The sequence below is a fragment of the Carcharhinus amblyrhynchos genome, chromosome 21 (assembly GCF_965287045.1).
Source record: "Carcharhinus amblyrhynchos chromosome 21, sCarAmb.v2.hapA, whole genome shotgun sequence".
NCBI classification, from domain to species: Eukaryota; Metazoa; Chordata; class Chondrichthyes; order Carcharhiniformes; family Carcharhinidae; genus Carcharhinus; species Carcharhinus amblyrhynchos.
In genome coordinates, this window is record NC_137344.1 from 17923654 (window position 1) to 17949428 (window position 25775).

The 25775-nt window shown below is 43.5% G+C and overlaps 1 protein-coding gene across 2 annotated transcripts in view; it reads right to left on the bottom strand.

Moving 5' to 3' along the window:
- slc39a11 (solute carrier family 39, member 11) overlaps positions 1-25775 on the bottom strand; it is a 701093-nt gene that overhangs the window by 642122 nt on the left and 33196 nt on the right. The gene's annotated exons all lie outside the window — the stretch shown is intronic.

Here is a 25775-nt window from a genome sequence, read left to right on the forward strand (position 1 = left end):
TAACGGACCCACTCAGGGGCCTGCTTTATACAGGGCTTAGTTCCACCTGGTGAGTTAATAGCCAATGCCCAGGGAGCTCGTATTCAATGAGCCCTCCAGAGAGGTCAATCAGTAATTCCCCCATGCTAGTTATGGGGGTTATCTTGTGATAATCTTTCTATAACAACCATAAATGTATTAAATGATGGATCATCCATATTTAAAATTAATTTCACAGGATGTGGGCATCATAGGCTGGGCCAGCATTTATTGTAAGTCCTCCCATTCAGAGGACATTTCAGGGTCAACCACATTGCTGTGGCTCTGGAGTCATTTAAGCTCAGCAGATTTCCTTCCCCAAAGAACACTAAACCAGATGGGTTTTTACAACAGTCGACAATGGCTTCATAGTTATCTTCAAACATTTAATTCCAGATTTTTTTTTATTGAATTCAAATTACACCATCAGCCGTGGCAAGATTTGAATCCAGTCCCTGGTCTCTGGATTAGTAGTCCCATGGCAATACCGCTGCTTCCCCTTTGGTATAGCAAATTCCGAAGATTCATAACCCTTTGAGTGAAGTAATTTCTTGTTTTCTCAGTTATTTCAGTCCAGTTGATGGGGAGACGATGGCCTAATGGTATTAGTACTAGACTATTAACCCAGAAACTCAGCTAATGTTCTCGGGGCCCGGGTTCGAATCCTGCTCACAACAGATGGTGGAATTTGAAATCAGTAAAAAAAAACCTGGAATTAAAAATCTACTGACGACCATGAAACCATTGTCAAGTATCACATTATTGAACCAGATTGCCATTTAGGAAGGAAATCTGCCATCCTTACCTGGTCTGGTCTACTTGTGACTCCACAACCACAGTAATTTGGTTGACTCACAACTGCCCTCTAAGGGCAACTAAAGATGGGCAATAACTGCTGGCCAGCCAGCGACACCCATGAATCACGAATGATTAAAAAAAAATCAGCCCCTCAACCCAAGACTGTTTTGGAGTTCCTGATTATCAGAGACAATCTCACAGCATCTACCCTATCAATCTGCCCTCTTCAAAATTTTGTAGGTTTCAATGAGATCACCTCTTATTCTTCTGAACTCCTGAGATTAAAATCCAATTTACGTAAGTGCTCATCATAGGACAACCCCCTTATCCTAGGGACCAATTCAATGAACTTTCGCTGTCCTGCTTCCAGTGCAACTATATCCTTACATGTGGATACCAAAACTGTACACAGTATTTCAAGTGTGGTCTCATCAAAATAATTATAAATACAGTGAAGGCATCTTCATTTGTTTACTCCAAAACCCTTGCAATAAAGGCCAATATGTCATCTGCCTTCCTACTTGCCTGCTCCATCTGCGTGCTAACATTCTGCATCCTTGTACCAGCACATCCAAGTCTCTTTGAATATCTATACTTACGAAGTTGCACACCTTTTAAAAAATATTCTGTTTTTCCAACCTTACGACCTAGGTGCATAACTTCACACTTCCCTATATTATTTTTAATCTGCTGTCTTCTTGTCCCTGCGCAGAACTTGCCTTTTCTTTTTGCAGCCTTTGTGTGTTCTCCCCACAGCCTATCTTCTGGTGCATCTTGGCAGCAGACTTTCATCATTCCCCTCTGTCTCCCCATCCAAGTTGTTCATATAGACTGTAAATAGCTGAGGCCCCAGGACTACTCCCCCCCCATTCACTGCCTGCCAACTTGAAAAAGCCCCATTTTAAGCCATTCTTTGCTGATGGTCATACAAAATAGGAGCAGGAGTGGGCCATTTGGCCCCTCGAGCCTGCTCCACCTCCGATATGATTGTGGCTGATCCTTTGTATTTTGAATGCCACATTCCTATCTACCCCCAATAACCTTTGATATCCTTGCCAAACAAGAATCTACTACCTCCTCTTCTTTGTTAACCAATCTTTTACCAGTGCTCAAGTATTACCTCCAATTCTACGAGGGGACGTGATGGTCTAGTGGTATTATCGCTAGCCTCTAAATCCAGAAACTCAGTTAAAGTTCTGGCAACCCAGGTTTGAATCCCACCACTGCCCTCCAAAGGCAACCTGGGGTGGGCAATAAATGCCAGACCCTTCTCCCACGATTAATTTTAAAAAAAGCCTATATTTTGCCCATTTGCATTCTATGTTGCACTTTATCAAATGCTTTTTGGAATTACAGGAAAACAACTTCTGCTAGTTTCCCTTTATCTACCCTACTAGTCAGATCCTCAAAATATTCTAATAAACTGATCAGACAGGATTTCTCTTTAGTAGGAGTACTGCATGCAGTTCTGATCACATCACGACCAGAAGGATGTGGAAGCTTTGGAGAGAGTGCAAAGAGGTACACCAGGATGTTCAACTGGTCTCAGGGGTGTTGGCTATGAGGAGAGGTTGAATAAACTAGGGTTATTTTCACTGGAAATATGGAGGCTGAGGGGTGACCTGATCGAAGTCTCCAAATAACAGGAGGCATAGACAGGGTGGATAGTCAGAGGCTTTTTCCCCAGAGTGGAAATGTCAACTACAATGGTGGGCACAGGTTCAACGTGAGGGGGAAAGTTTAAAGGAGATGTGTGGGGTAGGTTTTTCAAGCAGAGAGTAGGAGGTGCCTAGAACATGCTGCCAGAGGAAGTAGTGGAAGCAGGCACATTAGCAACATTTAAGAGGTACCTGGATGGGTACATGAATAGGGAGGGAATAGAGAGATACGGACCAAGTAAAGGCAGAAGTTTAGTTAAGGCATCATGATCAGCACAGGTTTGGAGAGCCAAAAGGTCTACTCCTGTGCTGTACTTTTCTTTGTTCTAGAACCATGCTGACTTGTTCTGTTCATGCTATGTTTTCCCTCATGCACTGTTAAGACTTCCTCAATAATAGATTCCAGCACTTGCTTGATAAATGTTGGGTTCATTGCTTTAGTTCATTGCTTTTCAGGAAAGAGAGAGGGAGAAAACAATGTAACATTTAGCAACTTTCAACCTACTGGGACTGTTCCCGAGTCTAAGGAATTTTGGAAAATTCCAGTACATCCGCCTCCTCTGCAGCTATCTCTTTTAGAAGAGTGTGGGCCATCAGGTCCCACAGATTTGTCAGATTTTAGTCCCATGAATTTTCTCCAATACATTTCCCCGTTATTATTAATTTCCTTACTCACTTTAGCCCCTAGGTTACCATTCTTTTCTGGTGTGAAACCTGCGCATTCTACCGTGAAGGCAGACACAAAATATTTCTTCGATGTCTCTGCCAATTTTTTCATTCCCCATGATATTTTTTCCTGTCTCTGCTTCGAAGGGACCAAGATTTACTAAAGCTACTCTCTCCCTTTTTATATACTTAGAAAAGCTCTTACAACTTGTTTTTCTATTTCCAGCTAGTTTATTCCCATATTCTACTTCTTCCCTTTTCATCAACTTTCTGGTGGCCCTCTGCTGATTTCTAAAGCACTCCCACTCCTCGGACTTGCTAATGTGCTTTTTTTTAAACAATATTTTAAGTCTCTCAATTAACATAAACATGAGTAGACCATTTGACCACTTGAGCCTGCTCTACAAGTCAATGAAATCATGGTTGATCCAATGTGACCTTAATACCACATTCTTGTCTGTCCCTCGTAATCCCCAGTTCCCACATCAACCAAAAATCCGTCCAAATCAGCCATGAATATATTCAGTGATCCAGCTTTCATCGATCACTGGAAGAGAGTATTCTAATTGCTTAACACCTCTCAAAGAGGAAATTCCTCCTTATCCCCTGCAAAAATGTATTGCTGGGAAAAAGGGAGGCATGAGGGGAAAACCTTATGAGCAGTATTTAAGAATTCTTGGATTACAATCTTTAGAAAAGAGATTGATTTGTGATTTATTTCATAGAATCATACAGTGCAGAAGAGGCCTTTTGGCCCATCGATTCTGCACTAACACATTAGAAACATTTGAACTCCCACCTAATCCCACCTGCCAACATTCGGTCCATAGCCCTGAATGTTATGATGTGCCAAGTGCTCATCCAGATACTTTTTAAAAGGATGTGAGGCAACCCTCCTCTAGCACTCTTCCAGGCAATGCATTCCAGGCCATCACCACCATCTGGGTTACAAAGCTTTTCCTCACATCCCCCCTAAACCTCCTGTCCCTCACCTTGAAACTATGTCCCCTAATGACTGACCCTTCGCCCAAGAGGAACAGGAGCTCCTAATCCACTCCGTCCTTGTCCCTCAATCTCATACACCTCGATCAGGTTGCCCCTCAGTCTTCTCTGCACTAGCGAAACAACCCAAGCTGACACAATTACTCTCCATAACTTAAATGTTCCATCCCAGACAGCATCCTGGTGAGTCTCCTCCTCATCCCCTCTAGTGCAATCACATCTTTCCTATAACGTGGCAAACCAGAACAGTACACAGTACTCTAGCTGTGGTCTCACCAAAGTTCTATACAACTCCAACATGATGTCCCTGCTTTTGTAATCAATGACTCAATTGTTAAAGGCAAGTGTCCCATATGCCTTTTTTATCACCCTACCAGCATGCCCTGATAGCCAAAGACACAAAGGTTCCTTTGTACCACAGAACTTTCTAGTGTCCTACCATTCATTGGGTACTTTCTTGTCAAATTATTTCTTCCAATGTGTATCACCTCACACTTTACAGGGTTAAATTCCATCTGCCACTTATCTGCCCATTTGACCATTCCACCTATATCTTCCTGTAGTTCAAATTTATAAATTGATGCATGGTCTTACTACCTCTAAGTCTGAGAAGTTACAATAACAATTACAATACTTTGCATGCTCCTCAGTATAAACGACAAAAATTTGGTTCACGTCTTGACATTCACAATGATACTTGGAATGCTTCGCCTGATTTTGTTGTGAAGCTGAGAATGTGATGAATTTTAGGAGACTTGTTAGAAACAGTGTGATTCATATGTATATATTGTCTAATGTTGTTGTTGTTGATGTTCTTGTTTTTAATACTAAGCTTACTTGCTTTGCACCACATGGCAATAAGGATAAATAAAGGTAAATTGAATAGGAGGCCCCCTCCATTTTAAACTGTGCCTCCTAGTTCTGGACTCTCCCATGAGCAGAAACATTCTCTGAGTATCAACTTGTCGAGGCTGCTCAGAATCTTACATATTTCAATATAATCATCACTCATTCTTCTAAACGCCAATGAGTATTGACACAATCTGCTCAACCTTTCCTCATGAAACAATCCCCTTCATCCCAGCAATCTGCCTGTTGCCCAAACTGCTTCCAATGCAATGTTCCCTCCTTCAGTAAGATGACCAAAACTACATTACTCTAGGTGTGATCTCACCAACACCCTGTACAGTCATAGCAACTCTCAATTACTCTGAATGGGCTGTTCATCCAGCAGAAGGTACTCTTCAATTATAGGCAATAAAATGAGACAAAACTTACTTCAGAGAAATCAAAGAAAAGGGTTTACTAAAGAAACAACATTTTCCAAAACTTGAGGCCTCACCCTGGGCCATTCCAAGCTCCCCACAATTCCCAACAGATTCCTGCTTATACTGAATCAGCTGGTCAGCTGACCCACACACCATTCTATCATTGGCTGCATGGTCTAGTAGGTCAGTTCAACGTTACAACTTGTTACCATTGGGTCAAACTATAACAGATGCAATGTTATCATTGGTTACATTCTAACATGGACTTCAGGGTTTGAGTAGAAAGTAAAACATGTAAACCCATCTCTTATTTCTTAAAAAAAATGTCAAGAGTTGAACCTTGGATTTCAGAGCAATGAGGTTACCTCAATTATGGGTAATGTGTTTGAGGTGTTGTAACACATGGGATCAAATGAAAATCTATGGTCTCACTGGAGACAGTTAACATGAGTTTAGAATGCTGTGTTTAGTGCGGTGACTCCTTGCGAGCTGTCCCAGCATACCCCTCTAATATCGTCTTTTATGACCATTCTGCACTTCTAAAACAGAATTCTAAGTCTTCCAAACTATATAATAATGATCTTTTGAATTCACTTCACTCTACCTGTAACTGCAACGCTATACTCTGTACCCTCTCCTTTCCCCTAATGTACTCTACGAACGGTATGTTTTGCCTGTATTTAACTAGAAAAAGTGCAGAAAAAAATTACTAGGATGCTACCAGGACTTGATGGTTTGAGTTATAAGAAAAGGCTGGATAGACTGGAACTGAGTGTAGGAGGCTGAGGGGTAATCACATAGAGGTCTATAAAATAATAAGGGGCATAGATCAGCTAGATAGTCAATATCTTTTCCCAAAGGTAGGGGAGTCTAAAACTAGAAGGCATAGCTTTAAGGTGAGGGGAAAGAGATACAAAAGGGTCCAGAGGAGCAAATTTTGCACACAGAGGTTGGTGAGTGTCTGGAACAAGCTGCCAGAGGTAGTAGTAGAGGCGGGTACAATTTTGTCTTTTAAAAGGCATTTAGACAGTTACATGGGTAAGATGGGTATAGAGGGATATGGGCCAAACGTGGGCAATTGGGACTAGCTTCGGGGTTAAAAAAAAGGGCGGCATGGACAAGTTGTGCCAAAAGGCATGTTTGCATGCTGTAAACCTCTATGATTCTATTAGTATGGAAGAAAGAATACTTCTCATTGTATCTCAAAACATGTGACAACAATAAATCAAATTAAATCAAATCAAACCAAACCAATGACTGAAGTTCCACGTGCAGATCACAAATCTGGTGGATGAAGGCGAGGAATTAAATGATATCCTCCTAAACATCAGGGGCACTGTTCTATATAACTGCCATGCTGTCCTGCTGAAGGTATGGCTATTAGACTGGACAAATACCTTGCGGAGAGGTAGATGACAAAGGATTGCTGATGCATGAGGAATTGTCAGAGTAGAAACTGATGGTCAATTGACTCCTGCAGAGATTAGAATTGGGTCGATATAAATAAGTGGACAGAACATTGTCTAGAGTTTTTAAATTTACAAATACAACTTTCTAGTGAAGCTGGAGTGAAGATTTCGGGAACAAGCTCAAGTTGCTTTTAGTTCTTTAAGAAAAGATGGATAGTAAAGCTTTTGTAGAAAGCTGTCTCAAAATGAATCTGTGTAGTGTATATTCTAACAACTACATAACCATTCAGCCTAGCTAAGAATAAGGGGTGATGGGAATGACAAGAACATTTGACAGCAATTACTGTTAAAGTTCAGGCACCGATCCCAAGACTGGCAAATAGTAACAACAAGTGCCTGGTTCCAGGGATCATGTTGTTCCAAATGATACTATCTGTTGATGTGCTGCTTCATGTTGACACGCAGCTTAATTCATCTGGCATTTTTTAAGTTTGGTGTTGCCAAAACATACGACAAAACTCAGACTGTAAATACTACACAAAAACACAGTCATAATGAACCGAGTCTGGGTGACTCCGGAGCCATTTAAAAGACCGATTCAGGAGTTAATGTTGGGTTTCAGGGATAGGGCCTGGGTGGGATTGTCGTCGGTGCAGGCTCGATGGGCCCAATTGCCTCCTTCTGTGCTGTAGGGAATCCATAATCTTGCTCAATTTTCCACATCTGTTGGCAGCCATGGCTGAAAGGGCAGCACTCACACCTCCGGGTAAGATACAAGTCCCACTCCAGGGCTAGTGCATAAAAATAAAGGCTCACGAGAAAAGGAAATCGGGGCAGGCGATTCCCGCAGAGCGGAATTCTCCGTTAGCCTTGGGCGGGATTTCACGAGCCTCGCCCAAGCGAGGTCACAAAATCCCGGCCGTAGAGTCAGAGGTGCCGTCTTTCAGACGAGATATTAACCAAGGCCCGTTCCAGTCTCTCCTGATGACGCTTCACAAGTACTAGCTTAGCTAAAAAGCACTTTGAGATCTCTGGTGACCATGAAGGGTGTTATATGAATGCAAGTCTTCCTTTCCACATAGATAGGCAGTACATCACATTCCTGTGTCAATGTGCTGCACCTTGAGGTTTGGTGTGGAGATGCCGGCATTGGACTGGGGTAAACACAGTAAAAGGTCTCACAACATCAGGTTAAAGTCCAACAGGTTTATTTGGTAGCAAACGCCACTAGCTTTCAGAGTGCTGCTCCTTCGTCAGGTAAGTGGGAGTTCTGTTCACAAACAGGGCATATAAAGGCGCAAACTCAAGTATTGGTACTCAAATTGACTGGGTGGACTCAAACCCTTCCAGAAGGTGCTCCATGTAGCCTATCTCTTTGACAAAGCTTTCGGTCAATTGTCTTCATGTGGTTCAGTGTAAAAAAATTGTTTGAAAGTAGCCCCATGAAGTACATCTGGATGTTTTACCATATTAAACTTTATTTTTATTCACTCAAAGGATATGGGCGTCGCTGACTGGGCCAGCATTTATCCTCCATTTTAGAGGACAGTTGAGAATCAACCACATTGCTGTGGATCTAGTGTCACATGTAGGCCAGACCAGGTGAGAATGTTCCCGTAAAGACATTAGTGAACCAGATGAGTTTTATGATAAATGTTTTGTGGTCAGCCATAAACCTTTTTTATTAAATTGAATTCAAATTTCACCACCTGCCATGGTGGGATTTGAATCTGGGTCCAAGGATCCTGAGCCTCATGGATTACTAGTCCAGTGACAATATCACTAGGTCATTACCTCCCCCTACTATATTAATATGAACTCAAGATACTATTGTTGGTGTTCTAGCCATGAGGTTTATCTTCAAAATGCCAGCCTCAGGATCTCAATGGCCTGCAACCAACCTCAGCCAAGACATTACCAAAGCAAATTTATCAAGTTGAGTTGTATTTTACTCAAAAACTGGAACCTTTGACTCACCAAAATACTGGACAGCAACGATGATCAACATGTACAGTTCTGTTGACGGCCTCCTCTTCACCCACCCCCAAAACAATGTGATGTTCTCCAACCTACAGTAACCATCGATGCCGGCAGGCAAGGGCTCAACACCAATAATTGCAGCAAATTTGCAAACGATTTTCCAGCGCTCTCACATGGAGAAAAAGCAAAAGGCATGGGATAGTGCAAAGTGTAAATGTAACCCACTGACAGCTGATCCATTAGCTGGGCAGCCAGCCTGGAGAGCTTGCATTAAGGCAGTGAAATCAGACATTGCTAAGTAATTTTGTGTTTAGTTAAAAGCACCAATACTGGTGTTCAATTAATGCAGGAAATCTTTTAGCTTTCAAACATGATTAAATTTCAGCAGAAGGCAATGGAATCAATTAAGCGTGATTTATTGCCCTTTAAAGAATTAGTGCATAATGTACCTGAGAGAAAGAAAATGAAAACATGATGAGTCATACTTTATGCTTCATATCTTGACACTGGAAGAGTTCCATATCATTCCCGGCCATACCACATTCTTTGTTACACAGTTTGGATGACAAGACACTGCCTTTGACAGCCACACAGTTTGAAAACACAGTGGGCAGGATTTTCTGGCCTTGCTCGCCCCGAAACCTGCCCGAGGTCAACGGACCTTTCCATGGTTCGCCCTTCGCCCGGTCCAATTCCTGTGGCGGGCGGGATGGTAAAATTTGCTCCATGGTATCTTACTCTGCAGTGCTAACCTATCTGACCCACCTCAGTTAGCTTCCACACATCAACCCAAAGCGCAGACTAGTTCTGCTAACGAGATGGAATATTGGGAAAATCCAGGCATCACACACTGCGTTGGTCCCAAGTTCAAGATTGACCAGGGAGCATGCAGGTGGTGTTCACATCTATGCTCCCATAATTTGAGAATTTGGGGCTTCACTAAGTAGCTGGTCAGATTTACCTCCAACCCCAAACCAGACATCCAAAAGAAAAGCGGCATCACAACAAGTGAAATACTCAAGCATTATCATCAGCTAAGCAAATGTAAAGAAAGGGAAACGTATTATTTAAAATAAAAAGTATCTATGTTGTTGATTTATCCATTTGTGATTTTTTTTTGTTTTTATTCCAATTCAATCAAATTAAGTCCAATTCAGAGTCATTCCCAATCCAACCTGACAAGACAGGGCTCTCACCTCCTGTCTTGGGCTAGATCTACATGATTCAAACTGATTGGAGTAGGCATAGCTCCTCCTCCAAGGCTTGATCTTATTTGCATCTTAGCCAAAAGGCCGAGATGCCGCTTTTAAAAATTGCTTCAAATGAAGCTAAAATGTAGCCTACCTCTGCCAATAAAAGCAATCACACCATATGCCTTCTTAACAACCCTTTCAACCTGGGTGCCAACTTTCAGAGATCTATGCACACGGACACCGAGATCTCTCTGCTCATCCACACTGCCAAGTATCTTACCATTATTCCTTTTACTCCTTCCAAAGTCAATCACCTCACACTTCTCTGCATTAAACTCCATTTGCCACCTTTCAGCCCGGCTCTGCAGCTTATCTATGTCCCTCTACTGCACTGTAATGTTCTAATGACTTTAACCAAGCATAGCATGTCAATATTACACTTAATCCTCTCTTTTGGGAGAAATCATACAACTGATCAAATCTTATAGAATTACAGTAGAAACCATCTCTTAATTTAAAAGTCCACATGCTGAAATCTTAGATCGGAATTTGACATCGCGCTCTACAGATTAAGACAGCTCCAACTTTCCAAAAAGTAAAGGTAATGATAGTAGGACAGGATGTCCCACTTAATATCAAACATCTAGTCTCCTTCCACTGAACCCTTCAGGCACAAGGTCCAAAAACCACAAGCTACTCTCAACTAATAAAATTAAGATCTGTATCATTGGTTCCACTTCTTGACTGCTCAAGAAGTTATGTTCAGACATACTTAATTATAACCTTCCTGTAATGCCCACACGCATGTAACTCCGAACTCGATTCAAAAGTGCAGCTCCAGTTTTCTACGGGAGATTACTTGCCTATCATTTAGCAAAATACAATGGTTTTAATAAATATACAGGACTACACTTGCACTTTTCACTCCTGCCACAGGGAAACTTCAGTCTGAACACTATCAATTGTTTAGGAAGACATTCTGTGTCTGGAGTTTGCAACGCAATTCACCGTTCCCCAAATTGTCTGCCACAACTTAAAAGACGCCAATCAGATTAAAATATTAAATATGGGTCTTCAGTACAGTGTTATGCCTCAGCCTCTCAAGTCAGATCATTGCTTTTCTTACTGCCCAGCTCATTAAGTTTTAAATGAAAATGCTGTCCCGATTATAAAATGGATTTTAAGTCAAACCTTTGCTGAAAATATAGACTTTTTAAAGTTACAACTAAGTTTATTTGCCAAGTTTTTTTTTATTGCGGGACATGGGCAACTAGGGATGAGTAATAAATGCTGGCCAGCCAGCAATGCCCATGGGCAGTTGAGAGTTAAACACATTGCTGCAGATCTGAAATCATTTGTAGGCCAGACCAGGTAAGGACAGCAGATTATCTTCCCTAAAGGACATTAGCAAACCAGATGGGTTTTTTCCGACAATCAACAATGCTTTTGTGGTCATCAGTAGATTCTTACATCCAGGTTTTTTTTATTGAATTCAATTTCCACCACCTGCCATAGCAGGATTTGAACCTGGGTCCCCAGCACATCAACTGGGTTTCTGGATTAATAATCTAGTGACAATATGACTAGGCCATCGCCTCCTCAGCAAGGATGCTTACCAGGCAAGGACACTTAACAATCAATTAAGCAGATTGGCAAATCACCCCTCTTAATGTGAAAGAGCAGGAGTAAGCCAATGCTCAAGCCTGTTACACACCATTGAATTAGATCCTGGCTGATCCGCATCTAAACTCCAGTCTCCCATCTTTGTTCCACATCCGAACACAAAAACTACCGACCTCGCTCTTGAAAATTTCAACTGTCAAAGCACCCAGCAGCCATTTCTGGGAAGCAGAATTACCAGGTTTCCATCAACCTCTGTGTGAAAAAGGGTCTCCACATCACAGTCATCATACTTCTCAAAAGTCGAGGCCTAATTCTGAGATTACGGGTGGGATTTTCCAGCCGCACTCACTCCAAAGCCGGAAAGTCCTGCCCGATCTCAATGGACCTTTGCGTGGTCCTGTCCCGCCCACTACAGTTCCTGTGGTGGGTGGGACTGGAAAATTCCAACCCATGTCTTCTTCTCCTGGATTGCCCAACTTGAGGAAATCATTTCTCTGTATCAATCCTGTTGAATGTTACATTGGATTATATCGAATTTTCGAAACATTTTTTAGTGGATCACTGGCTTGGCCAGTATCTATTGCCTGTCTTTAATGTACAGTCCAAGAAGAGGTCATTTGGCACAGCCAGTCCATACCAATCTCTGTGCTCCACACAAGCCTCCTCCCATTCTAAAATATCTAATATCAATAACATATTCTCTTATTTATTGCTCCATATTCCTTCTTGTAGTGAAGGCTTAATTGTCCAAACAGAGGGCCACACTTCAATTCTTTTCTCACTCAAGAGGCCAATGAGTAAATTTCAGCAAGTGATGGCAGGACATTGATTTTTCTAAAAAAAAACAAACTTGCCACAGCAATAAATTGATAATTAAAAGAATATAGTTAATTAAAATAACCATTAAAAGGTTTCAAGCCACAGAGTTAACAATATAACAATTTTTTTGTCTCGACTCAAGAAGCAGAGCTGGACAGAGACTAGGCCCCCAGTCCCGGTCATCAGGGAAGAGGTGAAGTTTGGACCAAGCTAAGGACTTGCTTTAACTAACCCGACCTTGGATTTACCTCTGGTGGTACACACTTCATGCTGACCTTGGCAGAATTCGTACAAAAGCTGAGGTCAGAAGCGGGTTTGCACGCACACATGCAAATATAAACACACTCCCTCAGATCACTGGCTCACCCTTTCCCCACCTGGATCCTGGACACTTAGACACGCTGCTGCCCAGGAAGTATCTAGAGTTCCATGAAGAGACCAGTTTCCTTTTGGACATTCCAGCTGCCCTGGGTGGGCGTTACTGTTTCACTTCCAGAAGGCATTTGATAAAATGCCACACAAAAGGCCAATACACAAGGTTAGTTCACATGGGATTAGGGGTAACTTATTAACTTGGACAGAGATTTGCAAAAAGCAGACAGTCTGGATAAATAGGTCTTATTCGGTTTGGCAAGATTTAACTAGTGGGATGCCACAGAATTCAGTCCTCAGGCCCCAATTATTTACAATCTATATTAATGACTTGGATGCAGGGATAGTGACAGTAGGTACCATAGCTCAAATTTGCAGATGACACAGAAATAGATGGAACAGTAAGTTACGAAAATGAATTAAGAAATTTACAAATGGATATGGATAGGTAAGTAAATGGGGCAAAATCTGGCAGATGCCATTTAACGTGGATAAGTGTGATATTATCCATTTTGGTCAGAAAAATACAAAAGAGAAGTTATTATCTAAATGGAGGAAACTTTGGAGTGCTTTGGTGCAGGGGAATCTGGGTGTCCTCATGCATAAATCACAGAAGACTCGTGTACAGATACAGTAGGTAATAAGGAAGGCAAATGGAATCCTGGCCTTTATTGCTAAAGGAACAGAAGATTAAAGAAGTGAACTGTTGTTGTTACTGTACAAAGCGTTAGTGAGACTGCATTTAGAATATTGTGTACTGTTTTAGTCCCCTTACTTGGAGGAAGGATGTAGTTGTGTTGGAGTTGGTTCACAGGAGATTCACTAGATTGATTCCAGAGATGAGGGGATTGACTTATGAAGAACAACCGGGCAGTTTAGGCCTTTAGTCCCTGAGTTTAGAAGAATGAGTTTAAATCAAATTGAAGCGTACAAGATGATAAGGGGAATAGGCAAAGTAGACATGGAGAGGATGTTTCCTGTTGTGGGGCAATCTAGAACAGGAGGTCATAGTTTTAGGATAAGGGGTGACAGATTTAAAATAGAGATGAGGAGGAATGACTTCTTTTAAAGGTTTGAGAGTCTGTGGGATTCACTACCCCAGAGCATGGTGGATGCTGGGATTTTGTTTAAGGAAGAGGTGGACAGATTTGTTAGTTAATAAGGGTTTGCAGGGCTATGGTGAATGGGCAGATAAATGGAGTTGAGGCCAAGAAGAGATCAGCCATGTTCATATTGAATGGCGGAGCAGGCTCGATGGGCTAAATTGCCTACTCTTGATCACAGCTCTTACATTCCTAGTTCTTATGTCAGTCCACTCCTCCTTGTGGCTTCCCCTTCCCACTCTTCAGTCTTAAGCCTGTGTTCCTTTAACAGACTGACATCCGCGTGAGTGAGAGAGAGATGCTTGGGACCATGCAGGGAAGCAGGGGCACATAAAAGACCAAGCAAGCACAAGCAAGTGCAAGAGAGAGCAAGGGGGAGAGCAAGGGAGAGCATGAAAGCAAAAAGACTCAATGGTGAGTCTATCCGCAGCAAACATGGGAAAGAATTGGCCTGTGATTTGAAGAGCAGCTCCTTGCAGAATCTTTGAGCTTAGCTGCGAGCCCACAGGCCGCATACAGAGGATGTCAGGCCTGCCCTCAGGCCATATATGGAGGATGTCAGGCCAGATTGTGGCCATGTGTTGGTCAAGCCTGCCGTAGAGTTCCACATTCAAACCATTCTCTGAACAAAGAAGTTCCTCCTGGATTCCATTTTGAATTTATCAATGACTTATCTTTATGCCTCCTAATTCTGGTCTCCCACCAGTGAAGAGCCAGTTGGTAATAGTGGATCCATTAAAGTCAGGATAGTGTCTTGACCCGAATAAGGAAAGCACAAACTGCATAAATTAGAGAGATAAGAAAGGGCCTTGGAGGGACGCAAGAACAACGACGTGATTTTTAAACGCAAGATGTTGCTTAACCGGGAGCCAAGATAGGTCAGAGAGTGCAGGAGTGAACAAGACCTGGTGAGTTTGAATACAGAAAGCAGGGCTCTGGATGACTGCAAGTTGACACAGCCAGGGTTACAGAAGGTGGAATGCCAGTCTGGTGTGCCTTTGAATAGCCAAGTCTACTTTACAAAAAAATGGCCCTGATTAACTGATACAACTTATAGCAATTTGTCCAGATATACCCCTAGAAATGCTTTGCTCTTTCAACCAACCATTCAGTTTTAAAGTTTATTAATGTCACAAGCAGGTTTACATTAACACTGCAATGAAGTTACTGTGAAAATCCCCTAGTCGCCACACTCTGGCACCTCACATATACTGAGGGAGGCCAATGCATCTAACCAGCATGTCTTTTGGACTGTGGGAGGAAACCCACACAGACACGGTGAGAACGTGCAGACTCCACATAGACAGTGACCCAAGCCAGGAATTGAACTCGGGTCCCTGGCACTGTGAGGCAGCAGTGCTAACCACTGTGCATTTTCCCAGTATGCACCATCACACACTTTTCTGTATTGAAAACACTTTGATTACTTCATCAGCCAACTGTCTGAACTTGAGGGAATAGATGCCAACTCCCTCCTTGGGTTGGGTGGGGGGGGGACTTGAGTCGGAACTCAGAAGCCAGGGGAAGCAGTCACTCTTTGGGATTTTCACAGAGTTACCCATGGCAACTGACATGGAAACAGATTTTCTAACCAATTACGGAAGGGAGGCAGGTTCTAGAAGCTGGAAAACCAATCAGTTGTCTTCCAGCTTGGGATGAACAGCAAGCTGCAATGTAGGGTAAGCAGCTGAGAGACTGAGAGGCCCCTCACCCCTGCCCCTTCCCCCACAAACTGCCTCTCCAACCCACCCACACTACCTCCCCCAAGCTGTCTTACCCCATACCCCCCAACTGCCTCTCTTTCACCCCCCCACACACTCCCACATTCTAAGCATGTGCTGGGCATCCACTTCCAGGCAGTTAACCCACCCTCAGGCCAGTTCAGGAATATTCCAAGCAGCCTCCTTTAACTGCAGTTAACAAGATTCTTGAGGAGCCTCATTAACTACCTGCCTTGTGGGTGCGGGTAATTCTGATAGCACCGAACCCACCTCAATAAAAATGCTCGACTCCAGCAACGGGATCAGGAGATTGGCACACCAGTTGTATTTACGATGTGATGAAGACAGCACTGGCCTGGGGTGGGCACAGTCAGAAGTCTCACAACCCCAGGCTGAAGTCCAACAGGTTTATTTGGAATCATGAGCTTTTGGAGCACTGCTGATGATGGAAGGGCGATCCGAAGGCTCGTGATTCTGTACTTATGGACCTCATCCACCTGAATATCCTGCCCCAAGTTTGTACAACTTCCCCCCACAATTTAACCCTTTAAGCCCTGACATATTCCATTGCTTATCAATTTCGCAAGAGTATCAACTCTTGCTCACCAATAGCGGGCAGTTTTACTGTTGCAGGTCTGTAAAATGGCTGTGGCACTCTGTGTGTGTGGGGGGGGGGGGGGGGGGGCGGGGGGAGGAAAAACCTTTTTACCCATTGGGTGGTGACAGTCTGGAATGCACTGCCCAGGAGGTGGCAGAGGCGGGTTTGCCCTCACATCCTTCTAAAGGTACCTGGATGGGCACCCGGCACATCATAACATTCAAGGCTATGGAACAAGTAGATGGGATTAGGTGGGAATTCAGGTATTTCTGACATGTCAGTACAGACTCGATGGGACAAAAGGCCTCTTCTGCACTGTACGCTTCTATGATTCCAAGACAGGCTCACAAAGAGCTAAAAGCATGAGTGCACCGAATGCAATGGTGCACTAAATGTACAGAACCTGTGTCTTGTCTAACAGCAGGAACATGCATATTTTCTGGGCTCTTTCCATGTAATTGTATGGGGGCCAACATCTTCAATTTGAATAGTTATAAGCTAGCCCTTCTCACATACTGTCAAAATGACTAGACAGTATAATCAACTGGATCCACTTATAAAGGAAAGTAATTATTTTTTGGAGTCTCATTGCGGAATTTATAACCACAAAACATGCAGAACAAAATTCGCCATTCATCTTCATCCACTTACCTGGCTGGAGGAACCATCCCAGTGTTTTTGTGAAAATAACACAAGGCACTTAGCAGGTGCAATGTCCCAGGATTGTGAGAAAAGCCTTTGGAGATATAAGGGCTGACAGTTTTAAACTAATCTCCCCAGATAATGGCAATGTGCCCACTTGCTTCACGATCACTGATTGTTTTGTCGGTGTAATATAAGTATATAACATGTGTTGGGGTTTGGGGTGGGTACTGCCCCTTTAAGACTGTGGATCAGGTGACCACTGGGGGATTAACTCCCTCCAGTGTGGGACACCCGGTTGTGCAGTCTGAGATCTAGCTGTGGAATACAGCACATCTGCAACAAAGAGCTCCCCAATGTTTAAGTTATCAAGCATACCTCATGGTCAATAGGTGCAAACATAACAGGACAGCACGGTGGCACAGGGGATAGCACTGCTGCCTCACAGCACCAAGCACAGAGTTTCGATCCCCGGCTTGGCTCACTGTCTGCGTGGAGTTTGCATGTTCTCCCCGTGTCTGAGTGGGTTTCCTCCACATGCTCCAGTTTCCTCCCACAGTCGAAGAAACATGATGGTTAAGTGCATCTGGCATGCTAAATTCTCCCTCAGTGGATCCGAGCAGGTGCCGGAGTGTGGTAACACGGGGATTTTCCTCAGTAACTTCATTGCAGTGTTAATACTGTAAGCCTATTTGTGACACTAATAAATAAACTTTTAGCAGTCGGCACTTCAGTCCAATTTCCCACATGGGAACCATCTCCAGCCTTAAAGTTAGAAAAAGGCCCTACACCAATACAATATGTTAACCAGTTTTCTGATGGCAGCTCATTATCTTAATCATGCAGAGTTTTAGCTGCAGGTTTGCATGTGTGCAGGCATAAGATGAAGTGGGTGGGAACAGAAAATGAAATGACTAATTCCAAAAGCGATGGCAAAGCTGTGCTCAGGCACTCTCTCTTCACCACTGCCGTCTGTGCTGCTCTGTGTCACCACCACAGACCACCCGCTGCTATATGCCAGCGAGGCACAGGTACTCAGTTTCAGGCTGTTAGTTAACAGTGACTCCTCATGCACTGGACAATCTTACACTGCACGGTGGCGTTAGATAAACTTGCAGCAGATGGCACAGTGACGAAGCTGGTTTCTGCAAAAAAAAATCCTGAGAAATAGTTCCCTTCTTAGCCCGAGGTGGCAAATATGTTCCCAGTTAAGAACTGTACAGTCAGTATTAAGATTCTGCATTAAAAGCTGTCTGAAACCAAGAGCAAGTACGACACACACAAACACACACAGAAACAGTTTTTTTTATTCATTCATGGGACATGGGCGTTGCTGGCTGGTCAGCATTTATTATTTACCATCTGGCAAGCATTTGTAAGGAGAGAAAAGAACTGACGTTTCGAGTCCAGATGACCCTTTGTCATTTGACAAAGTATCTGTAAGGAGAGAAAAGAGCTGACATTCTGAGTCCAGATGATCCTTTGTCAAATGATACTGCCAGATCTGCAGGGATTTTCCAGCGTTCTCTCTTTTGGTTTCAGATTCCAGCATCCACAGCAATTTGCTTGTCCTTGTTCAGAAAGTCAGCCACATTGCTGTGGCTCTGGAGTCACGCATAGGCCAGACCAGGTGTAAGGATGGCAGATTTCCTTTCCTAAAGGACATTAGTGAACCAGATGAGCTAATTGAAAGCAATTGCACTCTATAGTGCTTTTCGTGTCACAAAACATCTCGAAGTGCTTTATAAAATGCCAAAACCTCAAAGGCCAAAATCAAGAACAAAAGGACAATCCTGAAGAGGATTTGAACATGGGAAGTGGTCCCAAGTGGCAATTCCTGGATGCAGGTTGTGGTGGCTTTGACTGGAGAGGGTACAGATGATTCAGGGTGGGGGGGCTTCTTGATCAATCATTAGGAAAAACAAAATCAGAAAACAACTGTTAGACTTATACTTTTGTTACAATATTGCTTGTTGGTGTTGTTTTCCACCGAGCAAATCACCTTATTTGGAGGTCAGGTTACGCAACACAGGGGGCGGATGTTGCAGTTATAAGATATCATGTACAAGTACACTCCGCGGACCACCGCATTTATTCCAGTGTACCATTACAATTGAAATCCACATTTAATGAATTCCAATTTTGCTACTAACTTTAGTGCGTAGAAACAAAATATTGTAGCAGGCTGCATTCCAGTCACAGAAACTCAATTCTGTGCTGACATTTTAAGATAATTATTGAAACCATACCAAAATAGTTAGTTTACTTTGCATTACAAGTGTCTAAGAAATTTGACTTCTAGATGTCACAGGCCAAAAATACTTGGTGTGTTACTTACATAGACCAACTTGCTCGCTCACTCGGTCTTGCTACAGGAGCCAAGTGCTCTTGAACAAATCTTCGCATGCAAATCAATAAGAGTCAACACTTCTGCTTGAAAGTCTCTATCTTAATATCAGACAGCAAGGTATAAACTTTCAGTGATATGTTTAGAGTGGATTTTGCAGAACTGGTAATCAAAGCACTCAATCCACTCAATGGGCAGGAGTGGTTCAATCCAAATTGCAAAATAACACCCAATCATTTAGAATCTTTTAAAGGGGGAGACAATGGCCTGGTGGTGTTATTGCTAGGCTATTAATCCAAGAACTCAGCTAATGTTCTCTCTGGGGACCCAGGTTCGAATCCCGGCAGCTGGTGGAATTTGAATTCAATAAAAAAATACCTGGAATTAAGAATCTACCGATGACAATGAAACCATTGTCAATTGTCGGAAAAACTCATCTGGTTCACTGATGTCGTTTAGGGAAGGAAATCTGCCATCCTTATCTGGTCCGGTCTGCATGTGACTCCAGAACCACAGCAATGTGGTTGACTCTCAATTATCCTGGGGCATCAAATGCTGGCCAGCCAGTGATGCCATGTCCCACAAATGAGTAAAAAAAATACTGAACTCTAACGTAAGAGAAGATTTGCATCTTGAACAGGTATCAGACTTCAAGTAACTGAACAGTTTAAGTCATCAGCGCCATTCATTGGACCTCATTTCACTTGTTGAAGTTGGCTACTATTCGCTATTTTTAAAGGAGATGTTTGCTACATTATTGCAACATAACAAGAGAAAATCTAACCATTTCACCTCCCCCACCCACCGTCGATATTCAACAGCATCATCGTCATTTAACAAACAATCTGACGAAAAACTGAACAAGAGACTTGCCTAGAAGAGCAGATCAAAGGCTGGGAATTCTGCAGCGAGTAACTCACCTCCAGACTCTGCAAAGCCTGTCCATCATCTCTACAAGGAACAAGTCAGGAGTGTGATGGAATATTTTCCACTTGAATGGATGGTTGTGGCTCCAACAACACTCAAGAAGCTCGACAATAACCATGACACAGCAGCCCATTTGCTTGGCGTCCCATCCATGACCATAAATATTTAGTGCCTCCAATACAAATACACAGTGGTAGCAAAGTGCACCATCTACAGGAACTCACCAAGGCTCCTTCAACAGCACTTTACAAATCTGCAGCCTTTATCACCTACAAGGACAATGGTGACAGATGCACGGGAACACCACTACTTGCACGGTCCCTTGCAATCCATATACCATTCTGATTTGGAACTATTTCTCTGTTCCTTCGCTGTTGCTGGGTCCCAACCCTGCAACTCAGTTCTAACAGCAGGGTGGGTGTACCTATGTCACATGGATAGCAGCAGTTCAAAAAGATGGCTCTTCACCATCTTCTCAGGGGTAATTAGCAATGGGTTAACAAATACTGGCCTAGCCAGTGTTACAAACATCCCGTGAGAGAAAAACAATTAGAAATGGGATAAAATAGATAGGTCTTTTAAAGAGCCATCACAGGCACAATGGGTTGAATGGCCATCATCTGAGCTGTACGATCCTGTATTTTTTTTAAATATTACTTGGAGTGTCATCCTTAAAAGTACAGCCAATCAGCATCTAAACAAAATGGCAGATGAGCAAATCAAGTGGCATTCTTCATCAGTTTTACTCTGTTCCTCTTCCTTTCAGATGCCCATCAACTTGATGGACCTTTTCTAAATGTCTCCTGTTTTTAGATTTGTAGCATTAGCTTTGGTTCTATGCTGTAATAATCTAACCAAGGCCAGTCTTCGGTCACCATTATCCTTTATTTACAATGTGCTCAAAGTGCTGTTTGGCGGCTGCTGCGTACAGGTCAGCCCAAAGTCTTTTGCTGCTGGCCTGAGTGGAGCCAGCTGGTTTTAAACCACACCACTCCCCCCCCACCAACCCACCGCGCCTTCTCGTGGCAAGGCCCACAAGAGGAGTCTATTGGTGATCCACTGTGACTATCATAATATATACCTAAGTTTCCTGTGCAATAAGATGAGTGGAGGGCAGAGTGGTTAGCACTGCTGCCTCACAGCGCCAGGGACCCAGGTTCAATTCCTGGCCTGGCTCACTGTTTGTGTGGAGTCTGCACATTCCCCCAGTGTCTGTGTGGGTTTCCTCCAAGTGCTCCGGTTTCCTCCCACAGTCTGAAAGATGCGTTTGTTAGGTGCATTGGCTATGCTAAATTCTCATAAGAAATAGGAGCAGGAGTAGGCCATCTAGCCCTTCGAGCCTGCCCCGCCATTCAATAAGATCATGGCTGATCTGTCATTTCTCAGTTCCACATTCCCGCCCTCTCCCCATAACCCTTAGTCCCCTTGCCTACCAAAAACCTATCAACCCGCGTCTTAAATATATTTAGCAAGGCAGCCTCCACCACTTCAACGGGCAGAGAATTCCAGAGATTCACCACCCTTTGAGTGAAGAAGTTCCTCCTCAACTCTGTTCTAAACCGCGCCCCCCTTCATCTTGAGGCTGTGCCCTCTAGTCCTACTGTCCTTTCTCAGCGGGAAGAGCCTCTCCACCTCTATCCTATCCATCCCATTCATCATCTTATATGTCTCAATGAGATCTCCCCTCATTCTTCTAAACTCTAACGAGTACAAGCCTAGTTTACTCAGCCTCTCCTCATAGCTCAACCCCCTCAACTCCTGTATCAGCCTAGTAAACCTCCTCTGCACTCCCTCCAAGGCCAAAATATCCTTGCGTAAGTGTGGCGCCCAAAACTGCACACAGTACTCCAGCTGCGGCCTCACCAATGCCTTATACAGCTGCAGCAAGACCTCCTTACTTTTATATTCAATCCCCCTTGCTATGAAGGCCAGCATCCCATTCGCCTTCCTGACCACCTGCTGCACCTGTAGGCTGAGTTTTTGTGACTCATGCACAAGGACCCCGAGGTCCCTCTGCACCGTCGCATGCTGCAGTTTTTCGCCACGTAAGTAACAGTCCTTCCTACCATTATTCCTACCAAAGTGGACAACTTCACACTTGCCAACATTAAATTCCATTTGCCAGTTCCTGGCCCATTCACCCAGCCTATCTAGATCCTTCTGCAGACTTTCCACACCCTCCGCACAATTTGCCGTTCCACCAATCTTGGTGTCATCAGCAAATTTCGACACCATACATTCGGTTCCCTCCTCCAGATCATCTATATAAATGGTAAATAGCTGAGGCCCCAGCACCGACCCCTGGGGCACTCCACTAGTCACCAACCGCCAATCCAAATAGCACCCATTGACCCCCACACACTGCCTCCTATTTGACAGCCAATCCCCTATCCACGCTAACACCCTACCCCCAACTCCATGCCCCCTGACCTTCTGTAATAGCCTCTTGTGCGGCACCTTATCAAACGCCTTCTGAAAATCAAGAAACACCACATCCACCGGCTCTCCTCTATCCATCGCCCTAGACACATCCTCACAGAACTCCAATAACTCCAATAAATTTGTCAGAATAAATTCTCCCTCAGTGTACCCAAACAGGCGCCAGAGAATGGTGACAAGGGCATTCTCACAGTAACTGCATTGCAGTGCTAATGTAAGCCTACTTGTGACACTAATAAAGAAACTTCAAAAATAATAAGCATTTTAATAATAAGCATTTTAATAATAAGCATGTGCAATGAGACTCAACACAAAAAAAAAATCACACAAGATACCCACCAGGTAGTTACTGTTGGGTTCCTCCCTTCATTGGGAGACTCAGTGAAGGATCTACTCGCCTATGGAAATGGTTAATAAAACTGATTTAATCACAAAAGCTCAAATCACATCACAACCCACGACAGCAAGGCAGCTTGGACTTGTTAACTGAGCCTTAAAATTAGATTACTGCCTTAGAATCAATAACAATTATCAAGCACCGTTCACATATGTACCAATTTGATTTTTTTTTTGCCAGTGCGTTTGCGTTGTGGTTGGTTGGTTGGTGTTCAATAACCTTTGGACGTGAAGTAATAAATGACAAAGGTCATTGCCAATTCTACTCTGCAATTCCTCAAGGTAAATTGGATCCAGTTGCAGGAACCCACTCTGCTTTCCACAACAGATAATAGGTGCCATGTCCATCTGTTATTCATTATTTCAGAGAGTTGGGGGTGGAAGAAATGGCCCAGTGAACGCTGTCAAACTGCAGAGGGAGGATTGAGGTAGTTATTCTTGTCTAGCATTTACACTAAAAAAAAATGTCACACACTCTGGCCTGCCAAAATTTCTGTTGCACCCGGAGCAAATTGTGATCCATCACATTCTGCCGAAAATAATTCTCTTTGATAAACTTTCCGGCTTGTCACTTCCAACGCAAAATAAAATAGAGTGGAAGGTAATTAGACACAGAGGGACCTTAGGCACCTCTCGGTGTTGGACCAGGATATTTAGTTATGCAGTTTGAGGTGCATCAGCATGGGGAAGCGTGAAGAGGCAAGTCCAAAATCTACCTCAGCCAGAATGAGGGAATTGAACCCCACGGTGGGACAGCGGTTCGTACTGCCGCCTCACAGCACCAGGGACCCGGGTTCAATTCTTGGCTTGGAACACTGTGTGAAGACTGCACATTCTCCCCGTGTCTGCAAGGGTTTCCTACGGATGCTCCAGTTTCCTCCTACAGTCTGAAAGACATGCTGGTTAGGTGCATTGGCCATGCTGAATTCTCCCTTCAGTGTATCCAAACAGGCGGCAGTGTGAGGCGACACGGGGATTTTCACAGTAACTTCATTGCAATGTTAATGTAAGCCTACTTGTGCTGCCCCAGATGGATTTTACTGACAATCGACAATGGCTTTGTAATCATCAGGCTCTTAATTCCAAATTTTTACTGAATTCAAAATGTCACCATCTGCCACGGTAGGATTTGAACCCAGATTATGCCCCAGGACTCTGGATTACAATTGCCGTGACAATACCGCTACACCACCGCCTCTCCTTCTTGGAGGCTATCAACAGAATTAAATTGATGACCCCCATTATCCCAGCAACACTTCCTAAACACTGCGACAGCTGTCCCACGGACTGACTTCACTTGCGCAGTAAGTACCATTGTTTATAACCAGGCAAACACAACTCCACTCAATTCCTTCAAATACTTGAGAGGCTGCAGTCAAAACACAATTTATCGAAGGAAAGCTGGAATCATTTGTAACACATGCACATGTTGCATTTGGCCTCCTGTATGTTTTACAGATTACAAAAATAATCCTTTGACAATAAGTCACAGCATGATAACACATCATAGGAAAATGTGTTCCAGCAAATGGTTTCAATTATAACAGGACCCTATTATCATAGATAAATTGCAAGCCACTTGCATAAAAAGTCAACTATGAAATTAAGCAGCCTGATGGTAAAGTAAAAAGGGAATTAAAAGCAAAGGAAAAGCATCACAAGACTCAAACCAAAAATCATTAAGACTGGGTTGCAAAAGTATTTGCATATTCAAGATTACTATATAGAACAGATGTAACAATTTTAAAGATGCGAGCTTTGAAATTCTGTGCTATTTCCAGTGGAACTTCAGTGCAGAGCAGGAGCAAGTACTCCTTGTCGCCAGAATATTGAGGTACAAGCTACCTCTATGCCAAAAAAAATCTCTAAAAAGTTCTGCCTCAATTAGCAGCTCACATTATAGCAGCCACTGTCACCATACACCCAAATTTCCTGGTTTCACACATACTCACTGCAGCAAGGACAAGTTCAAATGGGAAATACAAGGCTCAGTTATATTGTTGCTGCATTGAGCTCAAACCAGCAGCACTGAACTGAGATGTACTGAGGGAGAAGAATGTGGGAGGAGTGATCAATCGTGGCTGCTCTCAGCAATGACTTCCTCATTCTTCGTGGACAATGCTCTTCATCATCAACCTTCCCATCTTCACCATCCTCAGTCAATGAGAAAGTAGTTCTGTTCCCCACTGCTGGAAAAGTAGGCACAAGTGAAAAATGAGTGAACACAACTCTTGGAATTAAGGAGACAGAAGTGGCTGTGGAAACATCTGGTATAGAATCCTACAGTGCATAAGGAGGTCATTTGGCCCATCAAATCTGCACCGACCACAAGACCACCCAGGCTCTATCCCCATAACCCCATGCATTTACCCTAGCTAATCCCCCTGACACCAACAGGCAATTTAGCATAGCCAATCTGCCTAACCTGCACATCTTTGGACTGTGGGAGGAAACCTGAGTGCCCAGCGGAAACCCACGCAGGCATGGGGAGAATGTGCAAACTCCATACAGACAGTGACCCAAGCCAGGAATCGAACCTAGGTCCCTGGCGCTGTGAGGCAGCAGTGCTAACCACTGCCACCATATTGCCCCTGGTTGTTTGCTGTTTCACAAGGTGTGTCAAAACATATCCACTATTCTGTCGCCTGTACCATGGCCCAACCATGTGATCTCCCAGAGCAAGAGAAGGCACCTCCTAGTCACCCCTAATCTTAATTCTTCCCATTGATTCCTTTGGCCTCAATATCTCGGATGTCCCTTCAGTGTCCTGTCTCCTGCAGACACTGTATCCAGGTT